Consider the following 13,155-nt stretch of genomic DNA (forward strand, 5'->3'; position numbering starts at 1 on the left):
GAGTCTGGGGCCTGGGAGGTGGGTGGGTACGTTTGCGAGGTTGAGGGGGTCCATAGTTGGGATAGGTAGTTGGGGCTTGAGAGGTGGGTGGGTACTTCTGGGAGGTGGAGGGGGGTCCAGAGTTGGGGATAGGTAGTTGGGGCTTGGGAGGTGAGTGGGTACATTTGGCCGTGTATTGTAGCACCTGTTTAATTTTGTCATAATAATACGCTGGGTTGTTAATCAGAATAACGAGTGGACAATCTTCTTCTCTGTGTGAATGAATGATTTAATGCAAGTGTTCAAAATTACACGTGGGATAATGTGCTCAATGTGCTTGTGATGATTGTTCAGAAATAATTTTGACTAATGGCTTCCCATGCATGTTGTCCATTCATGGCACCTCGCCCTGGTTGCACACCCATCCTATCATCATCATCGTCGTCATCCTCTTCCTCCTCATCTGCTGGGTCCATGTCCTGGGGCAGTGCAATGTTCCGGCGTATACACATATTTTGCAGCATTGCACATGTCAGCACAATTTTGCCAAACTTTACAGGGCTTTACATCAATGCCCCACCAGATCTGCTGAGGCAGCGGTTCCTGGCCTTCAGCAGTCCAAAAGTCTGTTCTATGATGCCCGTGTATGTATGTGTGCCCGGTTGTAGGTCTCACCATGCCTGTTCCGTGGTCGTCTGATGAATGTCACGAGCCATGGTGTGAGTGGGTATCCGGCATCACCTGCATGGGATTGACAGAAAGGTGATCTCATGTTTATGGTGGGAATTTGGTGTTGGCGATGATAGCCTTTACCCAGTCTCAAGTATTTTGTTAGCACACACCATAGTACATGGCACAGATTTCAGAATGCAACCTGCTAAATTGTCTTGATTCAATATCGCACACTTGGCACACTCATCCCTACTGCGACTGTTTGGTGTACTCAATGTCTGCATTCATGATACCTTCTGGGCAACTACATGTCTTATTCCTTACAATTTGCACAATGATGTTTGTGTACGTACTAGGTGCCTCATGTCTTGTAAGGTGCTGTCAAAATCAGCATCATGCACCCACAGAGCACAGGAGTGAAGACACTGCTGCGCAGAGCGGGAGAAATATGCATTGTGCACATGTGAGCACCTGCTACTTTCTCACTGGTGCCGATACTCACATTCACATGTCACCATTGCATGGTGTGCCACTGGTTCGGGGGTGTTTCTATTAGCCAGTATATGGATTCCCGTGACATGGCAAACTGTCATTTACCTATTGCAGCAGTAAACTGGGTGAACTACGGTGAGTGTCTATCCCCCCCACTACACAGAGGTCCTGCATTGGTCATTCCACTTACTCAACAGCCATGAGCACTCTGGTGAGTGTCTATTTGCCCCCTCACTACACAGAGGTCCTGCATTTGTCATTCTGCTCACCCAACAGCCAGGTGCTCTCTCCGTTGTAACGTGCCATGTACCCTGGCAACGTGGAGTTCCGCAAAACCATTGAGTCGTGTGTCGATCCTGGGAAACTGACCATCTGCACGTTCAGGGAGTGGAATTGTTTCCGATTTCTATACACCGCCTCAATGGCATGTCTGGGAATCAACTCCACATGGGTGCAATCTAACACACCAATGCAATTGGGCATCCCGGCAAGGGCATGGAAGGCCACTTTGGTGGCATTGACCTGTGCATGGGTTCGGGGTAGGGCAATGTAGTCTGACACATGGCGCAGCAGCGCATACAGTACCTGGAACATTATCCTTGAAAAACAGGTTTGTGACAACCCGTGTAGCTCACCAACGGTGTGCTGGTATGTGCCGGTTGCAAGGAACTGCAGTACCAACACTACCTTCATCAAGGGTGGGATTGCAGTCCGGATGTTTATGATGCTGTAGATTTCGTCTTTGATGAGGGTGACTATTGACATTATGGTGTCCCTGCCAAGCCGCTATACGGTGTGAATTTGGCTTAGTGTCAGGTTCCAGGGCGAGGGCCTGATGAAGGGTATTGGTGGCTGCTTGTGGGGTGGTACCTGCTGTTAGCAGAAACCTGTGCAGTTCCCTCTGGGACCACTGCAAAAGATTTAGGCCTACAGGTGTTTGGCAGTAAACCCACTTGGTAGCAGTCTGTACCACACAGATTCACTTGGTAGCTGTAGCTGAGCAGTCAGACTTCCCTCAAGAAAAGTTAGGCAGTATGTGGAGTATACAAGATAGGGCAATTTACACAGTAAAACAAGCAGACACGGAACAGAGTTTGGGTGTAAAGATATATAATTATTTATTTTAAAAACACATCTATGAAACCACTCTGGCACTAATACGGCAAACAACTTCAATCACAATTACTATAAGTAGATCAATCCCCTAACAATAGTTCGACAAGTCTAGGTTCAACGGCACCACTTATTTGCAGACAGAGGTGAATGCTTTAACCTAGATGGCACTCTAATATTCGTTAGAACGGGAGAGAAAAGGCAGGGTATGAAACAAACTCTGTACCAACACTTTTACGAAGCAAATGCAAGGCAAGCAAGGCAGGGTCTACTGCTGATCACAAAGTCAGAGGCCAGGTCCACTCGGAGAGAGGCAAGGCGATATGTCCCAAAAAGTATCACAGTGGAAATGCACTTCGAGTCTTTGTAGCAAATTGACACAGAAAGGTTGTTTCCAGTTTAGAACGAAAGTTAAGCAGGTCTGGAGGTGACCCAATGGAAAGGTAAGGATTTAAGACACCTCACGCTAACCGTCACAAGGGAAGCCAGGCGGACACAGTACCTTGTAAGTGGAGAGACAGCTCCGGCGGGGGCAGTTGTTCCTGGTGGTGGATGCAAGTCGGGGCTTTGCCAAGCGAAGAGATGATCTCGTCGTCGAAGGAAAGTCGAAGGTCGTTGCACCACCAGGGAAGAGACCAGCCGCGGAGTGCTCCGTCACAAGGCACCACCTTTTGGTCGCGGTACAGGTTAGTGGCTATCCGGTTGGCGGGGTGCTCAGCACAGGCAATTCGACCACTAGGCCCTGGAAGCGAAGAAAAAGCAAAGGGACTGGTTGTTCCCACCAGTCAGGGGAAGAAGACTCTCCGGCAAGGAGATCTCCTCTGTCGTTGGGAAGTGGTGAGTCGGTTCAGCAGGGCTCCACCGGAGGTGTCATCGTTGCAGGTCGGCTCAGCTTACCCTCTTTGGATTCTTAGGTCCTGTGGCGACTTCTGAAGATCCAGTCCCAAAAGCCCTGCTTTTATGCAGGAAACCCCCATTCATTCAGCCTAGCTGTCAATCAAAACACGCTAAGTGGTGAGCGGGGCGGCTCACCACTTGGGCCAATCAGACCAGAGTGTGACTTGAGTTGGCAAGGCAACTCAGTCCAAGGTGCCTAAACCCCTTCCCACACCCCCTGTGGTACCCAGACAGAATGGCACCACTTTGGAGGGCTTCAGTGCCGAAGTCCGCCAAAAGTGGAACAAAGGGCTCAACCTTTGGTTCGGAGTTACAGAGGTGAACACAGACGCCATTTTAAAAACCGAGTTCTGGCAGAAAATACCAACCGGTAGATTTATTTAAGACAAATAAACCGGCGGTACGTTAGAGACTAACGTGAAAAAGTATCAGCCTCCAACAATGGGAAGAATTCCATAGGAATATATTTGGGGTCGAATATACAAAGTAGTATCCACTGCCACCAGCCAAAACTCGACGAGGGGGGACGGGACAGTGCCCCCTCGAACAACAGACCCAGGGGTAATCGAATTACCCCTACCAGTGCGTCCACAATAGGGTGGTTTGTACTAGTTCTGTTAGTAAATTTAGGTCTAGTAAAGCCAATGGTGACTTTACATGCCCTGGGAGACAGTAGTCAGTCCCAGGGTATGGAGTCTATGGTGGGGATCCTCTAGGACACCCCAGTGTTACGGCATGGAGGGTGCGGTGTAACACACATAGTAAAACATATGAGACCCTATGGAGTAAAAGACCCCATAGCCCATAGAACACATTGACATTCCGAGGAATTAACCACATTCATGTCCAAGAGTGGGAGAAAAGAGTCTCACTCTTGGCAGGATGGAAAAAAACAAACTCCAGAAATCCAGCAGAGCTGCTGGGGGACTCACTAGGTTAGGAAATTCAGCCTGAACAGAGAATTCTCCCTAACACCTGCTGCAGAATGATGTTTGGGATGGCCACCAGGTTCCTCATTTGCCAACTGCGCCTATGCCTCCTCCTCTGCCTCAGTGCTGCTTCTAACTCCATAACTGCTTGCAGGTTCCCCAGCCCAATTGCTGCTAGACTGCGGCATGGTTGTGTTGGGAGGTGGGTTGGGTGTGGTCCATTTGTAGGTTCGCAATGGCCAATGGTGTGCAGCAGGGATAATTTTGGCCACCTGGGGCCTGATTACCAGCATGGTTGTTTTGCGAAGTGGGTTGGGCGTGGTCCATTGGTAGGTTTACACTGGCCAATGGTGTGCAGCAGGGCTAATTTTGGACACCTGGGGCCTGTTGGTGCTCACCTGGCACTGTTTAACACCTGGTCCGCAGTGGCGGTAATACAGGTGTGGTGGTCACGGTGCTAACACCCTTTTTATGGCAGTGTGTCCGTGTAGATGGTACTCGTAGTGTACCCAGTATACTGGCGTGCCGGTATTTCAAGGACATCTGATGATTCATCCTGTTGTTTGTGGTCACGGTACTACCAGGTGCACTAGCTCCATGGGGGCACTTAGCGGTGACAGTGTTTCTGCCATCGCGGGTCGGAATGTGTCGGTCTGGAAAACAGTGCTGGTACGGTACTACCAGCACCGTTCATTCTGGACTGGCAAACCTGTAATGAGGCCCATTGACTAGTTTGTGAGTACTTGTAGCATACATGAGACCCTAAGGAAATGGCCATTGGCATGACTCCCGCTAGCCCTTTATCTAGAAATGATCTAGAGATGGGGTGTGCGTTTCCTCTGATCTACTTGCTCACCACCATGTTTGTTTAGGGCAAGTTGTCGGGGATATCTTCCCTTAGTAGCTCACTATTTCATCTACTAGCGGTCATATCCGTCAAATAAAATGAGGCTGTTGCATGGACCAGTTCCGATTAGAGCGCTGTACATGCTAGTTCTAAACCGAAAACTATTTCAATACATTTACATAAAGACAAGTACAATTCTTTCAAGACTCAGTGATGCTGCAGTAGGTCTATTTTACTGAAAGATCTTAGGAAGTAGTAGGCAATGGTGACTCCTCAAGTGTTATTTGGCGCTGTTCTCCACCAGATGGCCGTAGCTTGTGCAGTCGTGGAAGGCTGTTCTCTTTTTTGGCCAAGCACCCCGAGTGACCTAATGATTAGTGTCTGGGCAGTATTTATGCACAGTATGGCATTTATGAGAAAGGGAGCTGTTACATTATTTAAACCCTGTAAAGGGGCAAGGCCACCCACATGCCATTCCACTCTCTAGGTCTATGGGTCTTGTTCCTTATGCTACAGAGCACACAGATGAGAACAGGGATTTTGTGATCATCACCTGTCCACACAAGGCTATGAGTGTAGAAGGTGAATTGACGTCTTCTGAGATGCTGACCTATTCTCGAGGATACCCAGATTCATGTTGCCTCTTTTTCACAGCACTCGAGAGGGAGCAGCTCATGGCATATCATTCAGCTGACAAACAGGAAAGGAACAGAATTTGTGGCAGCGGAATCTCCTCAAGGAGGCAGGCTGGCCCACAATGGTCCGAACCCAACCCAATGCCACCAATACAGCTCTACACCTTACCATTCATTGACCAGTGCTGGCAGGACCCACTTGCAAACTCAGGAAGGCAAACACTCTGAAGGGGCCCTTGAGGGACCCTCGTGCATGGAAACAAGGCACAATCACCACACAGGAACTGATAAACCAGACACGAGGTTGTATTCCCAAAATCTAGGGTTTATTGCAAAGCAAATAGTCTCAGTTGGCCAACTGGTCCCACGTCCCGCGACGTGTGTCTACCAGACCTCGGGGGATGCAAGAGAGAGAAATGTGTACATCAGTTACATATATACAAAACAAGCATCTAGTAATCAGTAGTGTCACAACTTATACCGCCACTATTGCATTTCCTTTGAACTAGGCACGATGATTGACAATGGTGACGAGTATGACACCTTCAAACATTCATTTAGTAACAGTTTGCAATTTTGTAAGCCCACAGACATAAGTCTTTGTTTTAAAGAACACAATGCTTCTGTTTCTGCAATCAAGCTGTGCATAGGGAGAGACACATTCCAGGCCTTGCTATCTCCTAGTTTCTATTCGTGTGCTGGGGTCAACTTGCTCTCCAGGTCTCTACCGGGCTCAGGAAAAGGGGGGCCGCAAAGAAGAGCATAATTCAAGTCATCTAATGTTCGCTCCTAGTATTTCTACTGTGCTACCGAGACTAGCTGGCACCTGCTCTAGTGATTAGAATGCCTTGCTGCTCACTCTCCAAGGATATGTGAGGGAGGAGACCAGGCATTTCTGTCTGGGTTACTGCGTTATGTTTCAACATGCCTCTCGTAGCCTTGCATTATGCACCAGCGAAGCAGAATAATATTTCAGCAAAGCAGTTTTACATGAAGCAAAAGGCAACGTTAGAGAAAACAAGAAGAAAACAAAATGGCGATTTCAGTCACCTTAAAATGACTGCACCGTGGTTAAGCTTTTGCTACGCCTTTTTAATACTAAACACATGAGGCGGTTGGTCTTCGGCCAACAAAGTATGTTGCCTTATGATCGAGGGGGTATCTACTCTTTCTGGACTGACAAAACCCTCCTTTTGGCCGTATGCCAAACGCCTCATCCATACCTTGCATCCCCCTCTGGCGATGTATCTGAATCAGATTCTGAATCTTGCACACTACTGGTCTCATCTTCATTGTCATCAATATCAATTGACATTAATTCTTTTACTGTCTTTGATTCATCATTACCGTGAGTACTTGATTTAATAGTGCTCTTTTTTTCTATCATGTGTACACACTCTTCACTTATTTCAGTGCATATTATGGGTAGGCAATGTATGCAACAACAACATGTCATGAATATTCCTAGTACTGCTACTAGGATCGCAAATAATTTCCATCCCCATGATCATAACACTTCCCAGAACCAGGAACTTATATCCAATTCCCAGCCTCCTTCAGGGGGGTGGAGATCAGAGCTCAGAATGTGCAATTTCCTTATTGCTTCGAAGATCGTGGGGGAGGAGTCACTTACAAATACGCAACACGCTGATTCCACGATTTTGCAAACACTGCCGCAATCAACCAGAATTATATCTGGAGCCATTCTATTTTGGAGTGACATTAATCTTATTCCTTTTTCCTTGAGGGTCATATTATATAATATATCTGTTGTTCCATTTATTGTTTCCTCTAATAGCTTATTGCTTGGCCCCAGAATGGTATGAATGATTTTGCTATATCCTCTACGATCAAACCTCCTTCATCATTTCGTCGAGGTCGTGACCTGGCCAATTTGGCTATGTCTGCTGTTCTTGAAAGGAACACCCCAGGGAATAGAAAGCCTAAGTAACAAGTACTTCCCCAGTTTCTAGGTAACCAGGGATACGCTTTTTCTCCACATATAAAAAAACAGGATCTCCTACATAAATTGGCTCTACCTCTTTATCAAGGAATGCTATGTTCATGCATCTAGTGAATGTCCCCACCAGGAAAGAACCCTTCTTTCTCAAACAAAAAGAGACAGAACGTGGACTATAATTTACTATATAGGAGGGGGGCACTGTATCTTTATTTCTTTCTGGGTTTATATTAAATGTGATCACAGATAACTTATAGGGTACCGATAATCTATCTTGTGGCATCATTATTGGTGTAATCAATCGTACTTTATGAAATATGGAACAGCCTACTGGTTTCATAATGATCTTTTCGAACTTATTCATATTTGTTCTGTCTAGTCGTCCAGTTTCACTTTCGTTCCATTTTCCATAATATAATGCACTCAGAAGCGTAACGTGCAGAACTCAATGGTAGAGGCTGCACATACCAACCAATCCCCTTACCACCATGTTGTGGCAAGTGGGCACAAACCCAACAATTGCTTTTTCTGAATATCGAGTGTGTCATATTCACTATTAGTAGTAATGTGTTATTTCCATAACCCTCCCTATGTCTTTCTTCCATTGGGGACAAGGTGTAAGAAATCACATGAACTGGGCTTTCAGTAGTGGAGTTGTTTCTCACAGGCAAGAGTACTTCTAACGGATGCATTTCTTCCAAGTACCATAATACCAGTACTGTCATTATTGGGGCCAATATACACATTATACACATTATTATCGTTAAGCTCAGCATACAATTTTCGACCATTTCCTTTTTGTAACCTTCTATGCGCTATGTTTAATTCATTATCAGCAGTGGTGCAGGAGAGGGCAAAAGTCTGTTCCGGCATTCTTCTTTCTTGGTCCTTCTTCTTCTGCAGTGTTCATCGTGAATGTCTCTCGTTGTTGCACTCGTTGGAATGTCATTAAGTTCGATAAATGTCAACAGTCTATTCTGCCAGTTCTTAGCAGCCTGGATTGCTACACGCTGGGCAAGATCTCTGTGCATCTGCATATTGCTCAAAGAACTCCAGAGCAGTTTTCAATTGCCTTCATACCATGTGCGCCCCGTTCGTTCGCACGGGCTCAGGACACATGGATTTTATGTAAGCACCGAAGAGCCTCGTTTATTGGGCTGTCCGATTTGCACAACCCTCATGCTACTCTCCTCTAGGCCTTCAGTTCCTACTTCATCCGAGAATTGGAAACAGAGGCAACACAAAGATCAACAGAAACGTATGTTTGATCACTCCTTCTTCCGAGGCCGCAAATTGTATTGCCTTGCTCCTCGTATCGTGTGATCAATGAATAGTGCGAATGCACTTCCAGACTCAAGCTCGGAGTCAGCCTGTGGCGCAATAGCAGATGATGATGGGCGCCACAGTGATGATGCAACTTTTTTTTCAGGCTGCGGCGCAATGAAAGAGGGTGGGTGCCAAAGTGGTACATGTTTTGTTTCTGTCAGCAGTGATGCAGGTTCTCCTGAACAACGTTGGGGCACTCCTTGCCCTTCCCCTTTTACATCAATCTTTTCAGGCTTCGTGTCAGGATCAAGCAAATTTTGTGGCAAAGAACTGGCAATCGTTTATTTCGTTTCTGGGACTGCTGTCTCTTTCTGGTCGTTTCGATCAGTCAGTTTTTCAGACGGTGATGAAACTTTCTTGGCGTGTGTCGCATGGTTCCACGCCTTCCTTCCATCCACACGAATTGCCGTTTGCGTAGTTAGGAGGATCAGATAGGGTCCACGCCATATGGGTGAAAGCAATGTCTTCCGCTCAAAATTCTTTATTAGGACCCAGTTTCCTGGCTCTATTGCGTGTCCCGGGCCAGTATATCTTATTGGTAATGCCTCCTGCACCTGCTGATGAATCAAACGCAATTTTTGAATTAAAAGATTACAATAAATGCTGAGCACAGGGTATTCAAGTTCCCTCAGCCTTTTCGGCTGAGGTGCACACCAAACATTCGCCGGTCTCCCCATTACGATTTCGTATGGGGAGAGCCCAGTTCTTGCCTGCACAGATGTGCGCATGCACAGTAACGCTATCGATAATGAGTCTAGCCAGGTTAACTTGTTTCCTTCGCATATTTTGCTTATTTTAGATTTCAAGATACTGTTGTGGCGTAGAATAAGACCGGCAGACATGGGGTGTCTAGAACAATGGAATCGCTTCTCGATCTGGAGACCTGCACAAATCTGTAACATTACTGCGCCCACAAAATGCGGACCATTGTCTGACAATATGACACGGGGCAAGCCAAAACGGGAGAAGTATACCTTTAACATTACTATTGCCGTGCTCATGGCAGTGCAGTCTTTCAATGGGTATGCTTCCACCCATTTGCTAAATGCACATATGACCACCAGGACATACTTCAAGTTTTGGCATCTCTCCATGTCTATGAAATCAAAATGGATTACCTCGAAAGGCATAGAGGGAGGGCCAAAACTGCCTGTTGGAGTCACCGTTCCCTTCCCCACATTGTGTTGTAGACACGTGATACAGTTCTGGACCAACCTCTCGGCATTTTTCTTTGTGTGCATTCTCCCATACTGTAGCTAGAGGTTGGACTATCTTTTTGGCACAAATATGAGTGGGGCTGTGGGCCATTGTGACCATTGCAGTTACATAGGAATTGGGCAACATCCAGTTTTTACTTCCCTTGTCCACCCAGCAACCCTTCAGATCTAATTCAGCAGAGCCCTCAGCCCACCCTTGGATTTCATCAACAGTGGCTTCCGCCTGCATCTCTTTGACAGTGGCAATTCCATTCTCTATCATGCAGGGCACTTACTCAGACTGTACTGTTAACATTTTGGTTTTCAGGTCAGTGGCAGTTTGCTTCGCAATTCTGTCTGCAAATGCGTTTCCTTCTCCCACTTTGCATGTCACTTTTTTATGCGCCTCGCATGTCACTATCGCTAAGTGCTTTGGACACGTAAGTGCAGACAACAATCGTACGATCAAAGGGCCATGTTGTATTCTAGCCCCATGTGGTGATAAGAAACCTCTCTCAGCCCAGAGTCAGTCAAAGTTATGAACCACGCCAAAGGCGTATTGGCTGTCAGTATATATGTTTACACTCACATTTTCAGAAATCTCACAAGCTCTGGTCAAGGCTATTATCTCTGCCGCTTGTGCAGAGTTGAAGGGGATTCTTTTACTCTCCACAATACTTTTTAACGTGGTGATTGCGTAGGCAGCCGTTGATGTGCCCATCTGGTAGTTTAAAACAGGAGCCATCACAAAATAACTCTCCATCTGGCTCTTTTTGTGGAGTATCTGTCAAATCAATTCTCCCCTTCGTTTCTTCCTCAGTAACCATTAAGCAATCATGGGGAGGTGATTCATTCCCATCAAGTTCTTCCATGGGCAGTGGCATTCATTCTGTAGGATTCAAAGCGCTACACCTCATAATTTGGATGTGTGGTGCAAAGAGGACAATTTCATATCTAGTCAATCTAGCAGAGGTGAGGTGTTGCGTCTGCGTTCTATTGAGTAGAACGTCTATAGCATGTGGCACCATCAAAATTAAGGTGTGCCCCAATACCATCCCTTCCGTTTGTTTCACTGACGCAGCAGCCACTGCAACAGCTCGCAAACATTGTGGTAATGCTTGCGCTACAGGGTCCAGAGCAGAACAAAACAGCCAACGTGCAGCCTTCACTCTCGTGTACAAACAATCTGAATTTTTTTTCATTATTTGGTGTGCCCAAAACTGGAGCAGAACACAATGCAGTTTTGAGCAGATCAAATGCTCTCTGACATTCTTCATTCCACTGCAAAGGCATCAAAACATCCTTCTTTGTCAACTCCACCATTGGCTTCACAATTAGGGCAAAATTCACGATCCACTGCCGACAATAAGAAGCCATACCTATTATAGCTCTGACTGCTTTTTGTGTTTTTGGAATAGGCATACCAGAAATGCTTTCTATTCTTTCTGGCGTCATTCTTCTCCCTTCTTTCGAAAGTAGGTAACCCAAATAAGTCACCACCTTTCGAGAATATTGGAACTTCTTTGAACTTGCTTTGTGGGCATGTGCTGCCAAGTGTGTTAATAGTAAAAAAAGTACTCTTTTTACAAATCTCTTCTGTATCTGCAGCAATCATCAAATCATCTATATATTGTAACAATGCACAACCTGTTGGTAACTCTAGCATGTCTAGTTGTTCTTTCCATGTTCTACTGTAAATACTCAGACTCTCTGTGTAGCCTTGTGGAATACGCGTGAATGTAAATGATCGTCCTCCTAAATTGAAGTCGATCAAATATCTGCTTTCCTTGTGCACTGGAATGCTAAAGAACGCATTCTTCAAGTCAATAACACTAAAATACTCAGTCGAGGCAGGAATCATTGTCAAAATCGTGGTAACGTCTGGGACCAACAGGAATTGGGGATCTACCACCTTGTTTAATGCACACAGATCAAATATAAAACGGTATGGTACCTCATTACCTCCTTTCTTATACACCGGAAGAATGGGACTGTTACATGTATTGCCTGTAATCTCTTCAATCACCCCCAATTTTACCAAATCAGAAACAATACTTTTTTTATACTGCGGAATACGCGGTAACGTTACTCCTTCTTTCAAAACAATTTTCACTGGTTCTATCTTCAAACATCCAACATCATTGTCATTTATTGCCCACATGCAAGCTGGTACTTGACTCAATTCGTCTGACAAAGGTTTGGACACAAATTCGGATACCGGTACATTCTGCGGTCAAATGGTCAGAAATACTCCATCTGGGGTACAGTGGATTACTGCACTCAATTTTTTCAGTAAATTTAATCCCAAAAGATTATCCCCACAGTTCTCTGTTAAAAGGAATGGACAGTATTCAGTGAATGGGCCTAATGTTACTGCTACTGGTTGGGACACCGGATTAATCACTGGGGTACCTGCGAACCCTACTGAAATATTTCTTTGCCTTGACAGTGGTAATTCTGCAACCAAGTGATGGTCTATCGAACACTTTTGTGCCCCCGTATCCACGAGGAATCTGTGCTCACTATCCCTGACTTTCATTTCTACGTAGGGTCCTTTCTGATTCATGGGAATAGACACTGGTTCCAACCCCTGTCTTGGGCTGTCCTATTGGGGAAACAACACATCATCCGATGTGTAATCGCTGCTGTTATTATAGTACGCATTCGCATGAGTATCGAAAATGTTCCCGCCCCTTCCTCTATTCCCATTTTGCATGTTCTGCTGGCTCTGATTCTGAGTAGAGGTTTGATTCTGAGCTTGATTCTGATTTTGGGCACCATTCCCTTGACTATTTTGGTGCTGCTGCTGCATGTTATTTCTGTTATGCTCCTGGATGCCCCCTATGCTGTCTTCTCTGCCCATTCCCATTTCTATTTTGCAAGTGTGGACATTGCGCTCGCCAATGACCTTCCTCTCTGCAATACGCACATTGATTCAGTCCCAGAGGCCCTCCATGCATGTTTGAATTATCTCTGCCCTGGGCATTCCCTCTTCCTCTATTGTGTCCCGCTACCTGCTGGAGTAGCACCCTTACCATTGTTCGTAGCGCTTCTATTATCATTGGCAAGGGGTATTCATCAAATACCTCATGTATCTCCATTGTGGGAA

Source organism: Ambystoma mexicanum, chromosome 3p (genome assembly GCF_040938575.1).
Source record: "Ambystoma mexicanum isolate Mex_15411 chromosome 3p, UKY_AmexF1_1, whole genome shotgun sequence".
NCBI classification, from domain to species: Eukaryota; Metazoa; Chordata; class Amphibia; order Caudata; family Ambystomatidae; genus Ambystoma; species Ambystoma mexicanum.